This window comes from Alligator mississippiensis, chromosome 2 (assembly GCF_030867095.1).
Source record: "Alligator mississippiensis isolate rAllMis1 chromosome 2, rAllMis1, whole genome shotgun sequence".
NCBI classification, from domain to species: domain Eukaryota; kingdom Metazoa; phylum Chordata; order Crocodylia; family Alligatoridae; genus Alligator; species Alligator mississippiensis.
In genome coordinates this window covers 109,341,035-109,359,873 of record NC_081825.1, presented here as the reverse complement: position 1 = coordinate 109,359,873, position 18,839 = coordinate 109,341,035, and the positions used below count along the sequence as shown (strand labels likewise).

Sequence of the window (18,839 nt, the reverse complement as noted above, 5' to 3'; positions counted from 1 at the left end):
TGAGAGACGAGCGGGTCCTGTTTAGGCCCCTCAATACTGTGTCCCTCGCCGAACCCAACCCGGTGGGCAAAACAAACCCGACTTTCACCCGGGAGTGTGCCCGATGCCTACGATATGCTCGGGAGAGTGAAGAACCGGAGCCCATCGGCCCGTTCTCTCCGGGAATAGTAATGTCTAGATTACGGGGTCGTGAGCTTCCATCCGAGCTCCATGAAGATCTGGAGATGGAGGAGCGCCCCGCGGACGAAAGAACGGCCTTGCGGTACGACAAGGGGGGAGAAGGTAGTGCAACTATTCGTACTATAATGAATCTAATGCAGAGAAACTTAAGTTTGAAAGCCCAGCTGCAGGTGGCGATCCGATCGGTCAAAGAAGCGGCTGAGAAAAAAGAGCCTGAAATGTCAGTCCAAGATAGCACCCAGCAAGAGGGAGACCATGTGGAAGAACCGGAAAAGTAGGGTGGAGCTTCTAACGAACCCGCGAGAGTTCGGTTAGCGACTCCGCCCATCAACGCAGCATCGTCGCCGGAAACCCTGCCTAGCGACGTAGCGGCGTCCCGACCGACCACACCTTCCTGCTGACGAAGGAGAGAGTCAAGCGGAGGGGAGCATCTGCCCCTCCTGCCTGAAGCAGCAACCGCAACAGTAACCCCAGTGGCAGCAGTTCAGTCTATGACAGCATCATCTCCCGAAGGAGCAGCTTGTCCTACAACAACGACTAATAGAGTTGCTACTACTTATTATGCTCGCACCAGAACTGAGTTGCAGGATTTATGTAGAGCATCAAAGATTCAACCTGAAGAAACTCTAGCTGTATGGTTAGGATGTTTAGTCATTGAACTTGGATCCAACCTGCTGAACCAAGAAGAAGCAAGCTTCTTAGTCAGACAAGCTTCGTGGAGTAGAGGACATGTCACTGACATCAACATGATAACATGTAATACTCACTGGCCTATTCCACTGCCAGCGCTTGTTGCAGGACTGATTAGTCAAAAAGCCCACGTGTGGCATGCAGGACAGCCCGAATATACCGGCGCAGATCACCTTATGCTGGCAATGATTGGTGTCTCGTATTGTGCTTGGAACCCAAGAGCACGTGCGCTGGGATTAACATCGCTCCAGCGAATAAGACCATGGCCTCACCGTCACTTGCGAGATCCTGGAACCGTTCCACTAACCTCTCACAGCCTAGACAGTTGTCTCGAGATCTACGGACAAAAGAACATCGTCATTCTTCGAATTCTGTTCAGTCCAATGGTAAACCAACCCATGAGTAATCTTCTTTGTCAGTTGCCGAGACTGCGTATCCTGATGGAGCCAAGATTGTCTTATGATTGGAACTGTCAACACCCGAGCAGAACCCAAGGCACCAGACAACGTGGATCCGATCTTCCACCACTGCCACCGAGAACCCTAGAGGAGCGATACATGTTTGGATTTCTCTTACAGCGTTCCGGACTCAACAAGCGGCAGCTTCGAATTTTGGGGGACACAGGCCAATGGCAGTTGGCTTATGAGTTAGGCTTCCGTTATTTAGAAGAACCAGATGATGAATCTTCGACGATTTCATCTAATTAAGCTATACGAATCGTTTAAGATTGTTTAAGTTTGTTGAATCAGATCATTAATCTGTTTTGAGAGTTTTTTGTTTACAGATCCGGAATTCAGAGCATGTGATGAGGAGGAGCCCTAAGAGGGATGACACCACTGGAAGGAAGTGAGGGCCTGACGTACGACTTCGTCACAATGCCCACTGAAGCCCTGATCATGTTGTTTTGTCATGAATCAGATTGTGTGTTTATGTTGGTTATTATTTCTTGATTGTTATGTAACTTGATCCCAGGACAGCAAATTTTATGTTTGTGTATTTGTTTGATGGCTTGTTTACTCGTTGGACGATCACGACAGATTTTAGATTGCCCAGAAGAGTATGGCATAATTTAGCTGTGCTCTCAGCAAGGGGGGATGTCACAACCCAAAGTTGTGATTTTTTTGTTTGTGTGTGTGGTTTGGCACCGCTAAATTATTTCCCGCCAAATTTGTCGCTTTCTTTGCACGGTAGAGTTCTCTGTTGCTAGAGAACTCTGGTGCAGCGGGGGATTTCCCGCCGGATTGCAACTTCTTTACAGTGTGCATCTCTTTCTTGCACCATAGTGATACATGTTGTAAAGAAGTTCCCGCCATTTGTATTAGGATCTGCGCCATGTTATTGGCCGATTCCTAATTTAGGCACATGTGGCAGCTAGAGTGATTGGCTTGCTAGCCGTACAAAAGGTTTCGGTAGTGTCCGCCCAAGCCGGAGGAGGAAGGAAGAGAGAGAGATTCTGTGTGAAGATCTCTAAGCGCTGTGGACCCTCGCGGACCCGACGCGCCTCCCCTAAGCAGGCGAGAGAGGCAATAGAACCGAGCCTACGGAGCTTTCGCTTCTCACCTCTCCCCGTTGCCGAGCGCAATCCTAGATGTATCCCTTTCCTGTAATTTTGGACCCCGCGGAGCCTAGCAAACTCCGGGGAAAACTTATCGGACCCGCGGAGCCTGAATAACTCTGGGGAAATTTTCGAACCCAACTTAACCGGACCCGCAGAGCCTAGCAAACTCCGTGGGAGCAATCATTTTGTCAGAATCTTCCAACGAGGGTTCAAGCGGGAGCTGTGCCTGGAAACTTGTCCAGCCTACACCGATACCATCTTTGGGTGTAAGTAAACAATCTTTTCAATCAACCATTACGCCTCCGTGACTAATTCTAACTCACGTGCGCAAAACCGCTTCGCTGCTCTCTCCCACCCCGCATGTCCGGGCTGCCAGCCACAGCCCGCGTGCACTGGAGACGGGTCCGGTATGACCCCGGCTCACCCCCAGCTTGCCCATGGCGGCCAGAATGGGATTGGAGGCACCACCGTGCATGGCGACGAGGGCGGGCTCGGGGCCCGGCCCGCACAGTTTATAGTCCCTAGATGGGTGTATATAGGAGATGTTCTGCAGCTTAGCAACTTCCATCCAGACTGAGGTACCTTTGGGTATATACAGAAGTAGAACTTTAGGTGCTTAGGAAACTTTTCTGTTGCAAATGTAAGTGCCTTCAAAGTTAGATGGCAGTTGAGTGCTTCAGTATTATAATTGTGGACATAGTCACCTAAATTATTTGTTAACATCAGATCCCCGAAAAGTAACTTTTTACGCTAACTTGCACATAGCTTTTTTCTTTTTCTCAAGCTCACTGAATTTTTTCATTGTACAAGTGATACTAGGAATGTTTTTTAAATTACTCAGAATTGCAGTTGTAGTTCATTATAAAACTAAGCAAGTTGGGTTATATTCATATATTGAATGCAGCAATGGACTGCGTTAGTATGACAATTCTGCTTCACTTTTGGAAGATTCCTTAAAATCTGCCTAATCCTCAGGGTGCTTGGTTTTTCTAAATAAGTATGACTGCATCCCTAAATTTGGACGCTGGTTATTAAAGAACTTGTAGCAGTTCTGAATCAGTAGCATGCATGTGCTTTAATTAGTAGAACAGTCGCTCAAATGATGGCACCTGTTAAACATCTCAATGCCATAGCATACTTTTTTTTGCATACTGCCTAAATACCTTTGTAAGTATGATACCCCCAATCTCTCCTATTGAGGTAAAAAGACTACATCAATCTTCAGTTCCCAGCAACCCCAAAACCCACCCCTGAATATAATACACATTTTTTTTTGTTTGGAAAGAATGAATTAAAAAGCTCTTTCCCCAGAGTTGTTGCTGCATAGAAGAGGGACAGAGCTTAATCTTTAGCCATCTCATCCTTCCTTTCCTGCTTACCTAAGTCTCAAATCCTAGCTACTGCTGAAGACTGGCTTCCATGGTTAGACCTATGTTTTTTTTTTTAAAAGAGCTAAAAAATCTCCAAGGCTATGAAATAGAAAGAGAAAGCAGAAGCAGCTAAAATACAGCAAAATCTAAGAAAAATTAGTTTCATTGGTGGAACATCAAGACTATTAAAAAGGAAAGATGATCATTAAGACCTGTGGAATGAAGAAGAAAGAGCCATCTGACCCCCCTCACCTGCCTAAATAATAATTCAAGGACTGTTGCACTGTGGAATAGGAAGCAAAACAGGGTGCTTCTATCTCAGGCAGAAAATCAGCTTCCCCCTTAATACACCCACCCCAGTTTTGGAGGGCTGATTTTTGGGAAAGGGTATGGAGAGAAAATATGGCATCATTAAGCATAATCTTATTCTACACACATGTGGAAGGACATCATTATCCTTTAAAATGAGAAAGGAAAATCAATGACCTTCTGTTCTGAACTAAAGATTCTGTTTGCCTCTTAACACAGGGGAAATGTGTGTCCCACCACATTATCATGCTTTCACTTAGACTGGAGACAGCATGCCAATGCATTATAATTTGGCACCTGTACAATATCCTTGGCTGTATTTTTTTTAATTTATTTATTGTTAAAATTCATTGAACTATATGGGCCAAAACAACTTGGAGTGCTATCCCTGGTGTAATAGGAACCAGCTGTTCTAAGAAATTACCAATTGGGAGTGATTAATGGTCATAGTTTTGGTTGCTGGGAACTGAAGATTTGATGTAGCCTTTTTACCTCAATAGGAGAGATTTTGGGCATTCTTGTATTCATATCCAGAAAGGTATTTAGGTAGTAATCCCTTTGTGGATCTGGACTTTAAACATTGACACAATTGGGAAAGTGGATAGTCATGAAGAATATATAAGCAGGAGGCAGGGAATATCAAGCAAGGAAAAAAATGGCTTATCCAAACTTGAAGGTGTCCCATAATTGACTGTAAAACAGTGGTCACCAACATTTTTATGGTGAAGATCACTTTTTGTAAGTAAAGGGCACCCCAGGATCTACTGCCCCTTCCCTGCCCCCCTGCCTCCCAGACCAGGCTCTGATCCCGCTCACCCAGCCTAGCCTGGACAGCAGGGAGCGTGGCTCAGCCCAGCCACATGTGTCCTGCCACTCCCAATCATGGAACCTCTGACAGACTGAGATTGACTGACTGTCAGAGGCCCCATGATTGACCAGTCTGAGATCAACTGGTTGGTGACCACTGCTCTAAAAGCTTGTAAAACGCAAATCTATGTTTGGATCTTAAGCTCTCTCAAACAGTTAAAGCAATTCAGGTAAAGAATCTAATTCACACTTATTTGTATTTAAATTATAGTGAAGAAATGTTCTTTTCCTTGGGGAAGGCATATTCTGTCTGGAAGTTCTTCTCAGGCTCCAGGTTTGTATACTTACTCTTCTATTTTGTGTTAGTTGAACTTCTCTGTTTAAGAGTAACTTGAACAAATGGAAATATATATATATTTTTAAATACATACATACATCCTAAACTTTATTAAATTCATTTTCTTATACTACACAGCAACTAGTAAGGAGTTTTGTGTTGTTTTTCAGAGACATAGCAGCAGCTCAAACACTAAAAAAAAGGTGTTTATAGAAAGTACAAATAAGGCTTGATAGCTATAAGGTTCCCATAAGGGTCAGTGAATCCTTTCACATAGGTTTCCTAATTAAGAAGAAAACTAAAACCTTCCAAAGGGTAGGGTAAAGTTAAGCATTAACCAACAGATAACTATTTGCCTCTAGGAGGTATTCTCAATAGTGTATTTGTGTCAAGCAAGTTGGCTTTTCCCTAGATTGTTCAATGATTTGATTTGTTTGTATTTTAATTTCTTTGTTCAAATATTTTATTTCTTATACTTTCTCAGAGAACTATAGGCAGGGGGCAAAATTGCCTGTGGTGCATAAACAGATCCAAAGGAAGGGAATGGAACTTCATGAAATTAAACATAGGGAAACTGACTAGAATAAAACCTTCACTAGATTCCAGCAGACAAGGTTTTTTGGGTCAATGTGATATCTTTTATTAGACCAGCTAAATAGTTGGAAAATTGTTCTTTAGAAGCTTTTGGGCACAAGCAGCCCTCTTTGGGCATAGGGAGAGTCTGCTGGTGTTTGTTTACTCTTTTGGGTGGAGTCCAAACTTAAGCCAATATGCAAAATGCAGGTCTGTAAAAATGCAAATGCATATCAGGTAAGATCAGAGGGGGTAGGAGTTAATGGGTGTGAGGCAGGTAAATTGAGGAGGGAGGACACAACATGAAGAAGAAAGAAGCCAAACTCAACTGTATCCTTAGACCAATACAGCTATAATCAACACTCCTAAAACATCACTGGATTCTGCACATTTTGTGTTCCAGGAATAGCATGTGTTACAATGTTCATCTTTTGGAAGATGGGGAAACCAAAGTTCATAAATACATTGTTGTTTGTGGAAGAGTTTCTGTATTTGCAGTAGCTAATATTTAATCTCCATTTATTGAGATTAGGTAATTGGGTATCTGTCCTGCAGTAAAGGTTTGGCAAAGTTACAATTACTTTAAATTGACTAACTCTTATGGTTGAAATTAAGCAGAACCATGTCCACCATAGAAATAAAGACTTATCCTAAATAAAACTTTTTTTTAGGAACCCGCTAAATTAAAAAGAAAAGGTAGCTCTTCTTTTCCTCTCATTCATTATACATAGCTTTAGTAACACAGAGAATGATTTGTGAGAGTGAATTAAGGATAAAAGGTCATTCTTCCCCCTCCCCCCTCCTCAAAACTCCATCTTCAGATATATAAATATTTTTGTCACTGTGACAAAGTTTGTTATACACAAATGAAACACACTGGTATTTTAGTATGACTTCTTATTTTCCCTCAAAGCAAACAAAATAAAACCGTGGTTTCAATATAAACACACAAGCATTTTTGTGCATTTCACAGTAGTTTTGGATATGAAAGGGGTGTTCACAATATTCAAAGACGTTTTCAGACATAAAATACAATAGTACAGTAGAATAAAGTCCTGTAGGTAACTCTAAAGTATGAAGAATTGATTGACTGTGTGCCCCTCACCTTCAGAGGTCAAAGTTATAAGGCAAGATAACATAACTCTTGAACAAGTGTGTAGCAGAAAGTGGGTGAGACAAGAACAGCTGAATTAAGTGCAGGGGTTATGTTAAGGGTTATGAGGCATTCATTGTGTATTATTACCTTTATCATTATCATTAACATTTTCAGTGTCGGGTCACTTCTCCTTCCTCAGAGTGTTGTAGAAGTTTGTATGTTGCCTCTTTCTGTTTCACTGACAGATTACTTTGTCCTCAACCTCCCCCTTGCCCCCCCCCAAAAAAAAACCCCTGAAAATTGATTTTAATACTCTGAGCTGAGATTATAAAATATCTGCCTATGAATATGAATGTGAGATATGAAGGGTTCTTTTTTTCTAATTTGTTTTCAGTAAAATTACTTGACACACAACTTTACATTTGGATTTTCAAAATGGTCTTGAACAGAATATTTGCCAAGGGATGAAGGCATAAAGTTTTTATACAACCTAGAGTCTGAAACTCAATGAAGAGATTCACAAGCAATTTAAACAAGGACTGCTGCACTAGATGGGGAAGGATTAAATAAAATAATTTCAGCACACAGCCCATACACCATTAACATCCCATTTCTAAAGTGTTCAAGTGAAGGGCTGCATGCACCTTGCATTGGCCCAGTGCAGAGATGAACCTTGTCAAGTCAGTGGCAGTAGTACTATATTTAAGCAGTGATTTTTGACAGCTTGGGGGAAAGGTGCTTACCCGAAAGCTTGCTTAATAATTATTTTCCAACTATTTGGGTTTGTCTAATAAAAGATATCAGATTCACTGAAGGAACCTTGTCTGCCTACCCCACCCAAGGGAATCTTAGTCAAAAAATGTCCTGTAGAACTGGCTGCCACCTTCTCATCTAGAGTTTCCTGGATCTAGCATGAGTTACAGTCAAAGGGAGAAAAATGGGGACTTTACCCTAACTGAAAATTAGGCAGAAAATCTCTCCTTTTCTATGACTTCTCCTCTTATAGTAAGTTACCTTCTGATGACAAAGAACTTCTCTTGACCATTTCCAGACACTGGCGGCCCAAAGGGGAATGGACAATCCAGCCTCTTGTTTAAGGTTTAGACAAGAAAAGTTGAAGAAGGATTCCTAATTCCACCTGCAGACATTTAGTTTCTACTGGGAGAGTTGCTGCTATGAGTGTATAAGTGTTTACAATTTTTTTTTTCTCTCAGAACAAAACATAGTCACTCCAGGAGAAAAATAACTTGGGAACAACCAGATTTAATCACTCCTAGGACAGTTTCTCCTTGGAGAATAAATGTCTGTCCATGTTCCCTTCTGAGAGAAGCCACAGCACAGTTCTCAAGCATCCCAGGGTGCTTGTGTCATTTGAGCTGGCCTCTTCTGCTCAAGCCAAGCAGGGAGTCGAATATCCCCTCTCCACAATCCCCGCATTGTACTGCAGGGGTTCACACAGGCTGACTCTGAGTAGTCTGGGCCAGACAGTCAGACATGGTGGTCTTATGCACTATTACCATCTCTCTCCAAATAGACTATGGTAGCCTACAGACCATACTGAGATGTGTGCATGGGCTATCTCAAGTCAGCATTTTAAGCTTTCTTCTCCTCAGGGACTCGCCATTCAAATGTTTGTTCAGGAGTTTCCAGGTAAGGCTTTTTACCAGAAAAACGAACCTGGGAGAAGTCTTCCAGATCATTTGAATGTGTGTGCACAGCCACCATCTGACTTTTGTGGTGGTATTATATGGAAAATATGTTTGGTGACTTTTGTTTGTTTTGTTTTGGGCTTTTCATTTCCTTCCTCCCAGAAGTCTTTCAAAAGTATAGAATATGCACTTTTCATAAAAATGAAACCTCAGGCTAGAATATCAGTTAAAACATACTTTTTAAAGCTGAGTCAGTTTACTCAGCCTTGAATTGTCAATGAAAAGACTTGAATGACCCGTGTACTCAAGTATCATAGGTGTTTGGCATAGCACATCGTTTGCTTGTAACATGATTATTAGAATCACCTCTACCAACCACATTCACAATTAATATGGTAATATCAGTGTTGGCTTTTAGTCAAATGGCTTATTTCTATTAGAAAAGTGGGGACTTAATACAGTAAGAATCTCAAAAAGGGGGTATCTTTTTTTCATTTATTTATTTTGAAGTGTAAACTCCTAGTTAGAACCATAATTGGATAGGGTTTTTTTTTAAAGGCAGCCTGCTAACATCTGCTTCATATCTTTATAGAAGCAACCAATACATAGTAATGCTAAAGAGAAAATCTAAAAAAAAATTGAAATCTTTTAGCTTTTTTTCAGGATAATTTTGAACAAAGGCCAAATTTCTCTCAAATGTAAATCCTCTGAAGTCTACTGATTTCATGCCAGAAAAAAACGAAAAAAAACAGAGGTATATAAGTCTTGACAAAGAATTAGCAAAAGTATTTCCAAAACCATACTTCTTAATCCACTCTTTCTACTACTTAGTGATAAAGTCTTCAATTTCTCTTTTCCTTCTGTGCTGGTGTGTTGCTACGATCTTGCCCATTTATTTGCTTAATTAGGTAAGGCCCTTGTTACACAGGACACTTATAGAATGGTAACTGTGCTAAAATCCTGAGCATCTTTATGTTCAAGCAGGAAAAAACAGGCAAAGTAAGCTCCTATCATTGTAAATATATGTTGTCTTGTGCAAGGTGTATCTCCAGACTGGTAAGTAATCCGTGCTATGTTATTGTCTGACCACTCTATGGAGATACTAGAAGCAACTTGCAGCCGTTCAGCATCCTAAGGTGTACTTCTCCCAGCCCACGCAACCATGGAGGATCTATCTACCTGTCAGCACTCTACTGGGAATTTACCTGTAGGATATCATTTCCTTGACCCATTTGCTGCCTGTTGGTAGCACTTCCCCCCCACCCCATGGTGTGGTCAAAGCTGGGGACGAAGAACACATTGAGCAAATGCTTATAACATTGAGCAAGAGGCAGAAGCCAGTTGCTACTACTAGCCTCCTACACTTCAATACTAGGGGGTTCCAGCCTCTAGCATCAGCTCCATTCCCCTCTGCCCCAGCACTCCCATGGGCTCCACACATACTGAGGTCCCCTGACTGACAGCCTGACTGCCCTGTGGTATGAGAAAGCAGTAGGAGTACTTGGGAGATGTAGTCTGCAGCATGAGTACTCCCAACATGACTATTCAGACTCCAGCTCACCACCCTCACACAGTTGTAACTTGCTGCCAAAATGAGTCCATCATTATAAATTTTATTGTGTGACTGCTCATTATGGATACTAACTATTAATACTACATAAAATTCCACAGACTTAGTGTGCTATAAGTGTCCCGTGTACCAAGGTACATCTCCCATGTAATGGGGGCCAGGTTGCACCTTACACTTAGCATATGTTAAATGCATTTAAAAAGTGAGTGATCACATGTTTGAGAAGTAAAACACATGCTAAATGTGTTTGAATCTGGAGACGCTCTTTTTTGTGCAAGGAGTAGCTCCAAATCTTAGTAAGTAGCATGTGTTCAGCTAGCTTCAGACTGCTCCATGAAGATAATATGAGCAGCTTGCAGTCCTCACTGAACTGTAACATCAGCAAGGGACCCTTCTGCTGTACAAAGCATAAGGAAAGCCCCACATCTCAGAAGGAAGGATCCTAGATCTTTCACTTCTCAAATTCATCCAAGATCAAGCTAAAAGCCAGATATCAGTTAGATGCGGGAGCGGCGAGAGACGCGCGGGTGAAAGCTCGCTGCGCCCCCGCTCCCCCGAAGCCCCCCAGAAACCCTCCAGCAGCCGCGGAGCCCCCTGCTGACCCCAGCGCAGCCGGGGTAAGCGGGGCCCGTGGAGAGAAGGGGCTAACCCCTTAGTGTGTGTGTGGGAGGCGGCAGCTGAGTGGAGCCGGGCCGGGTCAAGGCCCGCCCAGGCCCCTACTTGGCCCAGCCCCCCAGGGAGCCACGCGACCGGAGCCGCGTGAACAGGCTGCACAAACAGGCACGCTTCTCTGCCGGCGCGTGAGTTAGCGCGGAGTTCGCGCGGGAGGGCGTGCGGGAGGGCGCCAGACCCTGCCTGCGCACCCCCCAGGGTAGACAGTCGCAGCCGTAGCCTGCCTACCAGAGGCATGACACGGATGGGCATGCGCTGCACCCCGAGGGTCCCCTCGGGCTCCGCGGCCCCCCCCCCTGGCACCTCAGAGACAACCACCCAGAAGGAGCCCCTGGTTCCGGGCTCCACGCAGACGGAGCCCCTGGCTCTCGGCTGCGGGGGCTGCCTGTCCCTTTTTCAGGCTCTGGGGCCTGGGAGCATGGCGACCTCCCCTTGCGGGGTCTGCTCCCTTTTGGGGTCTCTGGCATGCCAGCTGGAGGAGCTCCAGGCCACAGTCCACAGACTGCGTGCCATCAGGGACTGCGAGCAGGAGATAGACTCCTACTGCCAGGCCCTTCTCCCCCGGGAGGCAGAGGGTAGATCACAGTCTCCCTCCAGGCCAGAGGAGGACTCTGGGACCTCCTGCTGTGTCCAGCCAGGGGCATGGACCAAGGTGGTCAAGGGCCCTAAGGCCCGCTGCACCAAGGCCCCACCCCTGCCACAACTGAGCAACAGGTATGCAAATCTTGCTGCCCCAGCAGAGCCTGCTGAGTTGCCGGCCCCCACAGGCAACATGAGCCCAACTGCAACTCCCACCCCTGCTCTCCCCAAGACAAAACGTAAGGTGTTTGTTGTGGGAGACTCCCTCCTGAGGGGGACGGAGGAGCCAATCTGCCACCCTGACCCCTTAGCCCGGCAAGTCTGCTGCTTCCCAGGGGCCCGCATCCGGGACATTGTGGAGAGGATCCCCAAGCTCCTCAAACCCACAGACCGCTATCCCATGCTCCTTATTCATGTGGGCACCAATGACACGGCTCAGAGCACTCCCAGCCAGGTCATGAGGCGCTACAGGGATTTGGGAGCGGGGCTTAAGGGTCTGGGGGCACAGGTGATGTTCTCATCGATCCTCCCAGTCTCAGGCTATGGGCTGAGAAGGGACAGGAGGATCTATGTGGTCAACCAAAGACTGCGGTGCTGGTGTCGTCAGGAAGGCTTTGGCTTTCATGACCACAGCCCGCTCTTTGGCGAGAGAGGCAGCGAGCTGCTGGGAAGAGATGGTCTCCACCTCTCTCCCCTAGGGAGGAGGCTCTTCTCAGCCAGACTGGCTGACCTGCTCCACCGGGCTTTAAACTAAGCCCGCTGGGGGACGGGGGCACGACCGCCACTGCTGGCCCGCTGAGCAAATCTTGTAAAGCCAGCGGATCATGGCACTCAAGGGAGCCCGCCCCAGCCCCAGCCCTGGTAAAATCTGTGGGCAAGGAAGGAGCCCCCCAGGGGGCGCTTGCCTGCCTGTACACAAATGCCAGGAGCTTGGGGAATAAGCAGGAGGAGCTCATCCTCCTGCTCAGTGCAAACAATTACGATGTCATAGTGATCACGGAGACCTGGTGGGACTCCATGCTGACTTTGTGAAAGAACATCTTGAGAAGCTGGATACCTTCAAGTCAGCCGGCCCTGACAATCTTCACCCCAGGGTACTCAAGGAGCTGGCGAGCATCATAGCCCAGCCTCTAGCGCGGATCTTTGAAAACTCTTGGTGCTCTGGTGTAGTGCCCGAAGACTGGAAGAAGGCCAACGTGGTGCCTATCTTCAAGAAAGGGAGGAAAGTGGATCCAGCTAACTATAGGCCCATCAGCCTGACTTCTATCCCGGGGAAGATCTTAGAAAAGTTTATTAAGGAGGCCATCCTTAATGGACTGGCCAACGCCAACATCTTAAGCCAGCACGGGTTTGTTGCGGGTAGGTCTTGCTTGACCAATCTCATTTCCTTCTACGACCAGGTGACCTATCACCTGGACAAGGGAGATGAGATTGATGTCATATATCTTGACTTCAAAAAAGCCTTCGATCTGGTGTCCCATGATCGTCTCCTGGAGAAACTGGCCAATTGTCGCCTTGGGTCCCCCACGATCCACTGGCTGGAAAATTGGCTCCAGGGTCGGACCCAGAGGGTAGTAATTGATGGAAGTCACTCATCGTGGTGTCCTGTGACCAGTGGGGTCCCCCAGGGCTCTGTGCTTGGACCCATACTGTTCAACATCTTCATTAACGATGTGGACACTGGTGTCAGAAGCGGACTGGCCAAGTTTGCCGATGACACCAAACTTTGGGGCAAAGCATCCACGCCAGAAGACAGGCAGGTGATCCAGGCTGACCTGGACAGGCTCAGCAAGTGGGTGGATGAGAATCTGATGGTGTTCAACGCCGATAAATGCAAGGTTCTTCACCTTGGGAAGAAAAACCCGCAGCATCCTTATAGGCTCTGCAGTGCTATGTTGGTTAGCACTATGGAAGAAAGAGACTTGGGGGTCATCATTGACCACAAGATGAACATGAGCCTGCAATGCGATGCTGCGGCTAGTAAAGCGACCAAAACGCTGGCTTGCATCCATAGATGCTTCTCAAGCAAATCCCGGGACGTCATTCTCCCCCTGTACTCGGCCTTAGTGAGGCCGCAGCTGGAGTACTGCGTCCAGTTTTGGGCTCCACAATTCAAAAAGGATGTGGAGAAGCTTGAGAGAGTCCAGAGAAGAGCCACGCGCATGATCAGGGGTCAGGGAAGCAGACCCTACGATGACAGGCTGAGAGCCCTGGGGCTCTTTAGCCTGGAAAAGCGCAGGCTCAGGGGTGATCTGACGGCCACCTACAAGTTTATCAGGGGTGATCACCAGTATCTAGGCGAACGTTTGTTCACCAGAGCGCCCCAAGGGATGACGAGGACGAATGGTCACAAACTACTACAAGATCGTTTCAGGCTGGACATAAGGAAGAATTTCTTTACTGTCTGAGCCCCCAAGGTCTGGAACAGCCTGCCGCCGGAGGTTGTTCAAGCGCCTTCATTGAACACCTTCAAGATGAAACTGGATGCTTATCTTGCTGGGATCCTATGACCCCAGCTGACGTCCTGCCCTTTGGGCGGGGGGCTGGACTCGATGATCTTCTGAGGTCCCTTCCAGCCCTAATGTCTATGAAATCTATGAAATATCTGTAGCACCAGAGAGTCCCATGGCTTGTACCAAAACTCAGCTGATATTCAGTCCTAGTCCTAGTACCACAGTAGAGCTAGTTCAAGTTTCTGTTGTAGTCTTGGGGCTGTACATGTTAGAGATTGTAGTAAATATTACCATGCAACTACTCAGAACACATTCTAACCTTGGGTGCCTATACACGTTCATTGAGGCTGTTCCAACACACTGTAATTACAGCATGTAGGTGTTGGCACTGGATCTATGACCCAGATACCTTGTTTCAGGTGGACCCAAACCCCTCAGACTGGCCACGACCTTTCCATTTGATAACAGGCAAATTTTCTTGATACACAGTGATAGCAAAGAAGCAAGAATAATGCAAACAATTCTATATCTACTAGTTCTAGATCTGTCATCAGAGTCAAGGTATGTCTGGTCAGTATGCAAGATTCACTCTGAGGTTCTCTCTTGAGAATCTGTCAGACATCTTGTCAGATGTCAGCAGTCTGGAGGTTGGAGGCTGAGGCCCGCTCCCCCCACCCCCAGTGGGGTGGGTGAGATGGGCTGGTGGTATGCCCTCTCAGGGCCCTTTGTTGCTTTGAAATCCCTTTGATGACACTTCATTTATGGCCATTGATGAACACAGAGAGACCAATCTACATACTGTCCATGTTCTGTCCCATCTACATATTCCTTTGTTTCACAAATGCATCACATGCACACATCCTAATTTGGGCTTTACTTGTCTTCTCTTAATTTGGTCTCTTCCCCAAAACCAGAACTCTCAAGGACTCTGCACTTGGGCACTATGACTATGATCCCACCTTATCTCATGTTATGGAATAGTGTGGTACATGCCTTCAATTTCCCAGCCTGAGTGTCTGTTCCCTGCCTGCCTATAGCAGACACAGACAACCTTGAAGAAACTTTATCACAGACAGGCTTTTAAAAAATTAATTAACCCTTGCTATTGTCCTGGACCATTATTCTAATTCATATCTACTTTACCTAAAAGCTGTGTGGGCCGGGAGCGGTCCGAGGCCCTCGGGGGCGCACGGCGGGCTGTGGCCAGCAGCCCTGGCACGCGGGTCGGGGAATGCAGGCCGGCGGACTAGAATTAGGCACGGAAGCTTAGCGGTTGATTAAAGATTATTTTAATTACACCGAAGATGGTCGCGGTGCAGGCAGGAAAACTTGCTTGAGTTGCAGTTACAGACAGAAAAGAAGAGAAGCGGACAAGAGTTCCTTCCACGCGAACCTCTAGCCCAATCCGGTTGAAGGCTCTAAACATGCGAGCCCGTCGTGTCAACCGAAGAAAACAACTCGGAGAACAGCTCTGGATACACTCACACGAAGTTTGCTAGGCTTCGTGGAACTTGCGCGCAGGGAAGGGGTTCGTCGAGGGATCGTTCGGCGACGGGGAGAGGCCAGAGGTTGATCAGACCCCTATAGCCTTCTCAAGGTACATGCTGGGTCCAATAGGCTCCGCAGCGCTTGGAGATCTTCACAAGACATGAAGTTCTCCTCCTCCTGATAGTCGTGGAGTCCTCCAACTTGGGCGGAAACTGCTCAAGCCTCTTATACGGCTAGCAAGCCAATCACTAGCCGCCATGTGGGAATAATTTAGAACTGGCCAATAGTGGGACACAAATTTGCATGCAGGTGGCGGGAACTCCTTTGCACTGTGCATTTCTCTTTGCAACTAAGAAATGCATCCTGCAAAGAAAGCTCCGAGTGGCGGGAAATAATTTAGCAGTGCCGAAGCGCACACACACCAAATCACACCCTTGGGTTGTGACAAAAGCCAGTTTCCAAAAGCAAACCTCTAAATACCATTTTCTAGCCATCAGTCACAGCAATCTCAATTAATCGAGTCTGCTGGAGTGTGGTAATTGCCATGCTCCAGTAGACTCCAGTATCATATGTATCAGCATCCCTATGCTGAAAAATGGCTTTGGGAGCATTTTAAGGTGGCCCCGCTGCCATTTTTCAGTGTGGGGATGCGGATTATACATGGTGCTCCAGGTGCTTTAATTCGAGTGGCTCAAGGAGCCACTTAATTGAAGCACTTTAACACCTCCTGGAGCACATGTATAAACACCCTTTAATACTGCACAGATTAAACATGTACTAAATTCTCCATGTGACAGGGTTTTGATGCATGCCTACAAAATGAAAGAAAAAGGAAGAAATTTAAGTGACAAGATGATGCTGATGGGTTGTTGCACTGGGGGTGCATGTACATGAGACATTTCCTGCAGAGTTTACTAGCTCTGCAGTAAATGTTTCAACATCTACTCATATAGAGATGTTAGGCTGAAGTAAATTAAATTCTGTGACAGGGCACTGCTTTTAAATACAATACTATCATGCTGCAGAGATTTTTACTCTGAAGCAGCACACAAGTAGACGCTGATGCGGCTGACTGGTGCTTCAGTGCGGGGCTAAGCTTGCACTGGAACACCCTTATACCCCAGACAGCCCCTCCACAGCACATCAACCTGGGTCAGAGCAGCCCCAGACTGGTAGCCTGACCCCCAGGGCCCCCTGCCAGCCAGGGCTACTCTGACCCAGCTCAAAATGCTGTGATCCTGGGTGCATGTATAGACATGGCACCCAGGAGCAATAAACTCTGTCATGGTATGCACCAGAGTTTATTGCATCACATTTAATATGCATGTGGAGACATGACCTGAGATAATATTTATAACTGAGGTAGTGTATTTTGTCATATACAGATATGCATTTTGAAACATGCATGCAGAAAACCAAAGGGGGGGGGGGGAAAGGTGTTTAAAAGCTATTTTTAGGTCACACTGCTGCCCCTTTGACTATTGACTAGTGTTAATAGATAAACAAGTAGCTAATATATAGCATAGTATGTAGTGTTTTAAAACCATATCTTAGCTGCTACTTATTAATATGATAAATCCTGTTTTGACTCATTTTGGTATATTGTGTAAGTATGCTCTTGGTCTTGATCCCTTGGAGTTCTATAGTGATGACATGCTTGTGCAGATCCTAAAACCATCCAGGAAAAAATACAGAGGATGAGAAATTGGAAATCAGTTCTCATTATGTTCATTGAATGGCACTGTCACCATTGTTTTAAATTAAGAAAGGTGTTAGGTCATTTTTAGGCATAGACTTTGACAAAATAAGATGATGAGCTCAGGACCCATTTACATGTTTACTTCCTCACTTTCACTTTAAACAATCTTTCATAAACTCCATTGGCTAAAAAAGTAAATATCTCCTTACACAACCAAATAGCTTTCTTTATAATTTGTCTAGACAATAACCAGAAGAGGCCTGATGCATTCTCTATGGCTAGCTATGCCACTAGAATCCATGTGTATGTAACGTATTTGTGAAAGCTCTGACCAACAGCTTGATTTAGAATTCTTCTTTTTAACATCTAAAGAATATGTCAGGGACCCTACAAGGCAGCCCAGCCTCCATCAGTTGCCTAAGGGGTCCCACCTACCTAGGGCTTTGACTTGCATTCCTAATTCAATTAATGACTCTAGCTGGCCACTGTCTGGGTGGTCTAATAGGCTGCTGGGAAAGCCACTAGCCACTAACCACTAGGCTAGGCTGCCTACGATTCAGTCTATTACTGGATAGTGAGGGCAATGGGGACAATTTTGCCCTATTTCAACAAGCTTGGTACCTGATATGGAGGAGTTATTTTCATAGGGGCAAATATTAATACATAATATATATTAAAATAGGTGTAGAGGTGTGTGTGTATGTATATAATATATGTATGTGTAAATGATTTATATTCTCTTTACACACTCGCTCTCATTTTTTCTCTCTCTCATTGCTTTGGACAGGTCATTCTTTTCTCTTCAGACTCTTTGACTGACCTTCCTCTTGCACTGTTTCCCTTGAAGACTTGGCAGAGCTCCAACCCTGTCTACGTTTCTTTAAGGGTCTCTTTTTCACATCACTTCTGAAGCTTGGAAAGGGGAAATGGGAGACTTTTTTTTTTTTTTTGTCTGAAACAACATTTTTATACTGATGTTCCTAGAAAAGGCTAACACAACGGTTAACATTTTTTGGTAGGACAATATTTGTGGTTTACCATTTAAACATCATGTTTTTATACATAATACTGGAATAGACAGTATATCTTTGGTTCCCCATTAAATATATGGCATAAAGCAGTGGTGTTTTACCCCCAGCCTAAAGGCCAGATATGGCCTCTGACACCATGTAATCCAGTCTGCTGGGCTCCCAACAAATCTATACGCTAGACCGGGTTTTCAGGGCAGTTCAGGGCTTTATCCCATTGCACAGAGGCTGGGCAGGGGCAGTGTGCCCCTGCCCCCAGAGTCTGATTTCTCCACTGAATATCGCAGATTCCCTGGAGCCCATCCTAGCCAGGTGGAGATTCAGCCAGGATCAGGATCAATATCAGACAGGATTCAGCTGTGGCTTCATGGAGATGGTGCCAGGATTGCCCTGGAGCCTGATCCTAGCACACAAGGGCATCCCAGGGCCTGACCCGGCCTGTAGACTAGCCCTATGCTATTCATCTGGCCCACAGGGCCAAACATGTGAGCACCACTGAATAAAGCATTAGCAAGGGGTACTTTAAAACTTGTTTGTAGAAATGAAGGAATGTGTTTATGGAGCCACTTTGTTGCCAACATTCTCCAAGGCAGACTTTCTCTGTGTGAAGACTTTATATTTAGTGTGTGGCTGTAATCTAAATTAAGAATAATTTGTCTCTATATTAGAATGAATTATACAGTGAGAGAAGTTTATTTTGTAGGTAGAGCAAGATCTGTCCATTTTGGAAGTACTCTATTACAAGTTGATTTGTATCTGCTAGTGGCAAATTCTACTGCAT

General features: G+C 45.4%; 1 long non-coding RNA gene across 1 annotated transcript in view; it reads left to right on the top strand.

Moving 5' to 3' along the window:
• The window catches only part of LOC109285168 (uncharacterized), a 57,019-nt gene that overhangs the window by 18,712 nt on the left and 19,468 nt on the right, over positions 1–18,839 (top strand). The window contains exon 2 of the long non-coding RNA XR_002092819.2: positions 5,186–5,248. This is a non-coding gene — a long non-coding RNA (uncharacterized LOC109285168). The remainder of the gene's footprint in view (positions 1–5,185; positions 5,249–18,839) is intronic.